This window comes from Penaeus japonicus, unplaced genomic scaffold (assembly GCF_977035675.1).
Source record: "Penaeus japonicus unplaced genomic scaffold, GWHDUDI00000001_assembly GWHDUDI00000004, whole genome shotgun sequence".
NCBI lineage: Eukaryota > Metazoa > Arthropoda > Malacostraca > Decapoda > Penaeidae > Penaeus > Penaeus japonicus.
This window is the reverse complement of record NW_028234406.1, coordinates 49,444,373-49,452,981: the sequence shown is the minus strand read 5'-3', so window position 1 is coordinate 49,452,981 and position 8,609 is coordinate 49,444,373.

Genomic DNA, 8,609 nt, shown 5'->3' with positions numbered 1-8,609 from the left:
GAGAAAGAGAGAGAGAGAGGCAGAGAGAAAGCAAGAGAAGTCCTAGTCGCATACTCCCTCAAAATAAAACAATCATTTTGGTCGACAATGATCAATATCTACCCCCCACCCCCACCCTCACCCCCACCCCGCTTCAACCACGAGTCCAGGCTTGGATGTGCTTCTTTGTTCCACGTGACAGGACCTGCTAGCTCATTGTCCTTCACGACAGGTGTTGGTGGCTGTCTGCTTGATTACAGTCCTCTTTCACGCGTTCCTGCTGTCCCTGTCTATTGAATTATTCCTTATGTTGTTCTTCTGCATGTGTCCTGCCACGACCTGTTCTTGTTCGTGTTTGTTCTGGTGGTTGGATTGTGACAGGATTCGGGAGGATTGGAAGTTGGTGTTGTGATTAGCTGAAGAGTCATGTTGTGTCATTTAGTTTGATGTTTTTTTGTTTGTTTTTTTTCTTATTGGATTTAGATTTGTGTTTGTTTGGTTTATCTTATAAGCTTTGTGTATTTCACATATGTAAAGCTATGTTTATGCACATGTGTTATTATATAAATTCATGTGTATATGTTGAGATAAGACGAACTTGAAGAAGAAGAAGAAGAAAAACAAAATCTATACGCATATTCAAGTTTATATCTGAATGCAACATCGAACAGAGACTAAAAAAAAAAAAAAAAAAAGTAGAAAAAAAGGCATATCTCCACGAGCAATTGAATAACTTCATGCATTCGTGTGTAAGAAATGTATATAAGTGGCTGTAGCGTCATAGATGGATTTATATGTGTTCGAGTAGACAGCTTTGCGCGGCAGTTGGTAGTATTGTGTTCCCACGGTCATCATTGGATTTTCCACCTTTTCAACCCTTTGTTAGTTTTAGGGTCGGCAGCCCTGCCATTGTGTCCGTTCTTTTGTGTTTTTAGGAGTAACTGTGTATAAATGCTATCCTGGAGGTGTGGAAAACTATTTTTTCTATCTCTTCAAACCGTCAGTTTTCCAATACCTTTGTTGTTATGTCTCTCTCTCTCTCTCTCTCTTTCTCTCTCTCTAGGTCTATCTGTTTTGTTTCTCTTTCTCTGTCTTTGTCTCTGTCTCTGTTTCTCTCTCTCTCTCTCTCTCTCTCTCTCTCTCTCTCTCTCTCTCTCTCTCTCTGTCTCTGTCTCTGTCTCTCTTTAGGTCTATCTGTTTCTCTTTCTCCCTCTCATTTTTTTTTCTCTCCTATCTCTTTCTCTCTCTCTCTCTCTCTCTCTCTCTCTCTCTCTCTCTCTCTCTCTCTCTCTCTCACTACTTCTCTCTCTTCACTCTTCTTCATATCTCTCACTCCTCTCTCGGCGTCTACGCTGTTTCGCTTTATCCCTCTCATTGTCTATTCTCCCCCGTCTCACTATCTCTATCTCTCTTCCACGCCTCCTCTCCTCCTCCTCTCTCCTCTCTCTCTCTACTCGCACTCCCGCTCTCTCTCCGTCTCTCTCACGTTCTCTCTACTCCTTCTCCGCAGCCTCGCCGTCTCTCCGTCTCTCGTATGCCCCTCTTCTCCGGCTCTCATACTCGGCCTTTTTTTCTCCACTGTCCCGTCCTATTTTTTTTTTCTCCTCCTATCTTTTCTCTCTCTTCTCGCTCTTCTCTCTCTCTTCTCTCTCATCGCCACTCTCCATCCCTCTCTCCCTCCTCTCTCACTCTCTCACTACGCTCTCTCCCCTCTGGTCTATCTTGTCCCTCTCTCTTTCTCCATCTTCATTTTTTTTCCCCCTATCTTCTTTTCTCTCTCTCTCCTCTCATCTCTCTCACTCTCTCTCTCCTCCGCCTCTCTCTCACTCTCCTCTCATCCTCTCACTCTCTATCGTCCTCTCTCTCTCTCTCCGCATCTCTTTTCGTATCCATCTCTCTACTCCTGTCAGTGACAAACAAATCAAAAAATATTATCATCACTGTTAAAGTATAGTAATCCTTTTGCCTGGCTGTGAGTTGTAGTGTGTTTGTGGCTGTATGTGCTGTGTGTGTTTGTATGTGTGTGTGTGTTGTCGCTCTTGTGTGTATGGTGTGTGTGTTGTGTCGTGTAGTGTGTGTATGTGTTGAGTGGGTTATGTGTGGTGTGTGTGTGTTTTCTGTCACTTCAGACCGCGTTTTGAGGATTCGCCCGTGTACAAGGAAAGTGCAAAAAGTGTTACTCATTTCATTTCAGGAAATCCTTTATTTGAGGTGTTATTGTTAACACGGTCAGATAATGCTTTGTTATTGTTATTAGTCCCCACTCAGCTGGTATGCCATTGTTTTCAATGCTCTGTTATTACTCGTTATCACCCTTATCATATCTCATTCGTTGTCTCATTCATTTCATTATTCCCATTTTCCCATCATATTATTATTTCCTGATTTCTTTATTAGCATATTAATTATTCACTTCCATCATTATCACTTATTTCATTGGTTACTATATATCATTATCATTATTCCTCTACTTTTCATCGTGTTAATCTCCTATATTATTATTATTTTTATTATTATACATTCGTTATTAACATCATTATTCCAATCATTATCATTTCTTCATACCACTATCCATATTAATTATCTCATCATTTCCTCAATACCCCATCATACATTATTCAATCATCATTTTAACAACCAACCCACCATCTATCATCAACCTCTCATCTCACCACAAATCCCACTTACTCTCATCTTCTTAACATCAATATACATCCTTAATATTATATTATTTTTATCATTATTATTAATATTATCATTAATACCCTATTAATAATATAATTATTTATTATTATATAATTCACCTCTACCTCTAATACTTAATCATATATATTTCCATTATTATTATTATCTACTTATATTTTTATTTATTATTAATATTATTATAATTCGTTCATACACTTCACCCCTCTCACTCTAACAATTATTAGTAACCACACCCACTCATCATAAATATAATCTATTTCTAATTATTCATTATTCTTATTATCCTTATTATTATTATCTATTATTATCCTATTAATCTTATCATCTTCTCCATCTCATCCACTCTATCCGTAGTAGGTTCAAATCCATTACTCCCTCACTTCTCATTCTCCCATTACGTAGCTACCCCCATCACTACTATCATCATTCTCGCACGTGTTTACACTGTTTATTATTGTCATTAGTCATCATTATTCCACTTAACTCCCCCCCACACTTCATTTCCTTATCATCATTATTCCACCACTTCATCGACCCTTATCTCCACGCTACCAGTATCATAATCATTATTTTCATCATCTTTATTATTATCATTGTTCTAAGAATCCGCACCACATCATCAAATCACTTCTATTGATGCTTTTATGATCATCATTATCATAATTTTTATTATTATTACTATAATTGTCTCACTGAGATCAATCATCCATTCGTTTTTTCACCTACTTACAAGTATCCTCATTAATCTATCATTCTGGGTTTTTTTTTTTCCCCATTTTTATCAATAACTATCATACTAATAGATTATTGTTATTTATCACTTATTGTCTTGTTCACTATCCTTATCCACCCTCCTCTCTCCCTTCCCTTAATATTTCACTTACCTCATAACCTTACTCATTATTATTATCATTAATATACCACCACTTTAAATTCATTATATTATAATTAAAATGATTGCTCCAATAGGATTACTATTATCATCACTATCATTATCATAATCCAATTATTCATCTCTATAATTTATACTCCCTATAACTACTACATTCCCGCCACTAGCAGATCTAACTATCACTCATTACCTTCATTATAATCATCAACATCATGTTCTATACACGCACCCAGTCCCTCTATCCCACTCTCCCGACAAGTTGCTTTGTTTCGGTAGCTGTTAATGTCGATTATGTTACTCATGTTAACTCATCGCATACTCTTAATCATCCTTCTCATTTTTTATTCTACTATGTTCACCCCCTAGATAAAGGAAAGAAATGGAGAGCTATAGACACATTGCTTTATAGATGAGTAAAGTTTAATAGATAGATAACTAGATGAATAAACGGATTGATAAACCAAAAGGAGGAAATAAACAAATGGAATGAACGAATGAATGGATTAAATAAACAAACGAGTAAAACAAACAACATGAATGAATGAATGAGTACAAAACAACAATAACAAACAACAAATAAAACAAAACTTTCAACATGAGCCCATTATCATACCATAAAATTCGGAAATGATTCACGTAAACAGCGTAGCAATATTACGTCCAATATTACCCAATAACTTAGCTTTCCCAGAATAAACCCAATTGCACTATTCAAAAAAAAAAAAAAAAAAAAAAAAAAAAAAAAACGAACAGAAACCACTATAAACATTACACCGAAATATTTCCAAACATATTTCAACGTTCAAAGAAAAACAACATTTACCACCCATCGCTAACAACAAACCGATAAATGTTTAAGCTTTACGCGAAATTTGCATATTTACTCTGCAATGGATTCTTGGAATTTAGAAGGATCTTTTTAACAACGGGAAATCCAGAAAGGAAAAAAAAACAGGTTTCGACTTGGCAGGATACAAAAGGGAGGAAAGGGGGGGGTGGGAGGGTTGGGTTGGTAGTAGGGGGTAGGTGAAACAGGAGAGGAGCGGGAGGGGGGGGGGGAGGGGAGGGGGAGTAAAGGAACATGGATGTGTGACTCTGATTTCAATTATTATCTGTCGTTTTCATTTTTCTCAAGGAGGAGGGGGGGGGAGAGTGGCATGATTTTTAAACCGGCATTTTTTTGATACAGTTTTTTTTGTTTCTTTCTGTCTTCCTATTCCTTCTTTTAAGCCCGACTGGCATATACATTCTTAGGTACGTGAAATTTATATATACATTACAATATAGTTACATTCATCTATTCGTTCTATAACATTGTGTAGATGCCTTCTATTACATTCACATATGCATTTTCATACATGCATGAACATAACTATTATCACATGCACTATACACATACAAACAGCACATATAATGATCACACATACCACGTTGTACATATGTATTGTATATATTCCCTTATATATATATTATATATATATATATATATACGCAATTATATATATATATAATATATATGTATGTATATATATATGTATGTATATATATATATATATATATATATATATTAATATATATATCCTATATATATAATATATGCACCTATATATATATAATTTATTATATATATATATATATATATATATAATATATATATATATTAGATATAAAATATATATATATATATATTATATACTATATATATATAATATATATATATCATTATAATATAGATATATATATATATATATTATAATAATATATATATATATATATATTATTATATATAGGTATATATATATATACTATATATATATTATATATCTATTATTATATATGACTATATATATTTATATAATTTATGTGTGTGTATGTGTGTGTGTGTGTATGTATGTGTGTGTGTGTGTGTGTGTGTGTGTATGTGTGTGTGTATGTGTGCACATATTCATTTATCTATTATTCGTCTAAACTCCCGTCCTTCGGTCATTATCATAACAGATATACTGTAATACAAGCATGGCTAAATACTGTAAACTTAAATTTGTTATTGAAATTCAAGAGATCTGAATAATGCAAAACGAAATGCAGTAACAATATTTTTCTCTGAAGTTGTTATAGAAATAATAATTCATATATTTTAATATGTTTTTTTTTCATCACTGACAGAAGTGGTTTGCAATAGTATGCTATAGATAGATAGATAAAGAGAGAGAGATAGAGAGAGAGAGAGAGAGAGAGAGAGAGAGAGAGAGAGGGAGGGAGAGAGAGAGAGAGAGAGAGAGAGAGAGAGAGAGAGAGAGAGAGAGAGAGAGAGAGAGAGAGAAGAGAGAGAGAGGGGGGAGCAGAAGGAGAGAGAGAGAGGGAGAGAGAAGAGGAGCCTCCGAGAGAGAGAGAGAGAGAGAGAGAGAGGCCGAGAGTAGACAATGAGAGACGAGAGAGACGAGAGAGAGACCGAGGACCGCAGCTCGAAGTCCGAGAGCGCCACCGAGGAAGGCTGAGACCGAGAGAGAGAGACGAGACCCCCGCTCTTGAGTCCACGAGCTAGAGAGTCGAGACGCCTCGCGTCGGACAAGAGAAGAGCGACGAGCAAACGAGTCGAGCAAGAGAGAGAGAGAGAGCTGGGTAATTGATTGATTGATTATCTATTGACATAAAGTTATGCATTCCAAAAGGGAGCCATCGACATGCTAACTTGCTTCTTTTCACAACTGAGTCCACAACAACTATACACAGACAAAAGGAGTGAACGAAAACAGAAAAGTAGAAGAGAATGAATTCCCCAAACAAAAAATCTATATATTAAAATATGGCACGTGATATTACGATAAGTCATCCCGGTCCAAATTTTTCCGACCACAATTCCTCAGATAATATACATCAAACAGATCAGCTGCCTAACGCTCTCCGTCAGGTTTCTGATAGCTAAATAACTTCTAAACAAATAATATAAAAATATTAACCAAAACCCTAACAGGCAAACAGATCCACAAAAGGAGGAAACCGTACACTAAAATCTCCCAAAATTCCCGCGGACACCATACAAGAACAAGAAACAAAAACAATACAATTAGTAGAGAGTGTCGTCAAGCCATTAAGCCTTGTCCTCCAAAGCCATGAAATTCCACTTGATTCCACCCCCCACCCCCCTTCCACACCACTCCCTCCTCTCCTCTCCCCCCACTTTCTCCAACTCTTACCCTCTACCCTCCCTCTCTCCCCGCTCTCATCTCACTTCTATCTTCCCTCTTCTTCCCCTCCTCCTTCCCTTCTCCTCCCGTCTCCTCTTCACCCTCCTCTCCCTCCTCCCTCCCCGCTCCTCCCCCTCTTCTCCCCTCTCCACTTCTCCTCCTCACCTTCCTCTCCCCCCCACTCCCTAATATTTCCCTCTACTCTCTCTATTCCTCTCCTTCCCTCCTCTCCTTCCCTCCTCTCCCCCTTCGTCTCTCTTATTCCACTCTCTCTTCTCTTTCCTCTCTCGCTCACTCTCCTCTCCTCTCTCCTCTCTGTCTATTCCTCTGCCTCTTCCTCGCTTTCCTCCTCTCTTACTCTCGTTCTCCTCTGCTTCCTCTCTCTCTCTCTCGTCCTTCCCCCGGTTCCTGTTCTTCTCTCTTCCCTACATCCCTCCTCCCCCCTCTCTCCTACCGCCACTCCTCCCCCTCCCCGTCCCTCCCTGTCCTCTCCCTCTCTCCTAGCCGCTCCTTCTACCCTTCTTCCCCCCCCCTCCCCCCCCCCCCCCTCCCCCCCTCCACACCCATAAAACATTCTCATGAACAACTCGTGTCGCTTGAAGGAAGGGTGTTGTGTATGTTGTCGAGTGTGCAGTATGTTCTTTTTTTCTTCCTTCTCTTTTATTTACTTATCTATTTATTATTATTATTTTGATACACACACATACACAAAACAACAACATACTGTGCATAATGTTCATTTTTTTTTTTTTTTTTTTTTTTTTTTTTTTTTTTTTTTTTTTTTGTAGTTGTGAATCTTTTTTTTCATATTTCCTTATATCTTTATACAGTTGACTATTTCGACCAAGATGAAATTATTTAGAATCGGAAAGTATGAGGTTTTTAATTAACGTCCATATCACCGATTTATCAATATATAACGTAAGAATATATTCTTATGTAATCAATAATTTGTGATTGGTACCGAATGAGCAATGTAATAGGTAGTGAAATGTGATAATTATTATTATTGTACCCTTGGGATACAATTACCTCTATAAATACAGGAACACACACGCACAATTTCACACACATACACTTCTTTGTCTAAATATGATAACGTTCCAGGTTGATATATCTGAGAAACACATGATCTAATCAATTATTCTTTGTATTACATATCTGATAAAGATTTTTTTTTTTTTTGCGTTATGATTGAACCACGTGAATCAATATTACACTATACTTCTGTTTTCTCTAAGTGTTATATCTCATCTACTGTATTGACACTATAAATGAATCAGTGCAATTTTAACTCAAACTTTTCACCTGCAATATGCAATTCGTTATCCATTATCATTTTTTTTTTCTTAGTGCAACGTTTGGGAACATATTTGTACTCTTTATAATGCATGATCAACGCACTTGCTAAGCTATGCTACTCTCTCCCCTCTCTCGCAACAACTATCGAAAACAATTTGAAATTCTAATGACAAATATTTGAGGCCATAAAAAATGTAAAGATACTCGTAAAATAACCTTAATGCATTTTCTGGCTTTGTCTGCTATTGCAATGCTTTATTAGCACACATTGGATGCTGAAATTATGCTGAATACTGATATGCAATCTATATATAGTTACTGTAGAGTAAGTGTATTTAATATTGAAGAGTAATCTAGCTTTAATTATATATGTCAAGTGAATTAGTATTGAGTATACAGTGAGAGTTAGGAAACGTTTCATAATGCTGTTTTTTTTTTTTTTTTTTTTTTTTTTTTGTAAATGTAAATGTAATTTCAATTCCAGTATTTCACACTATGCCAACACTCATCTCTCTCTCTCTCTCTCTCTCTCTCTCTCTCTC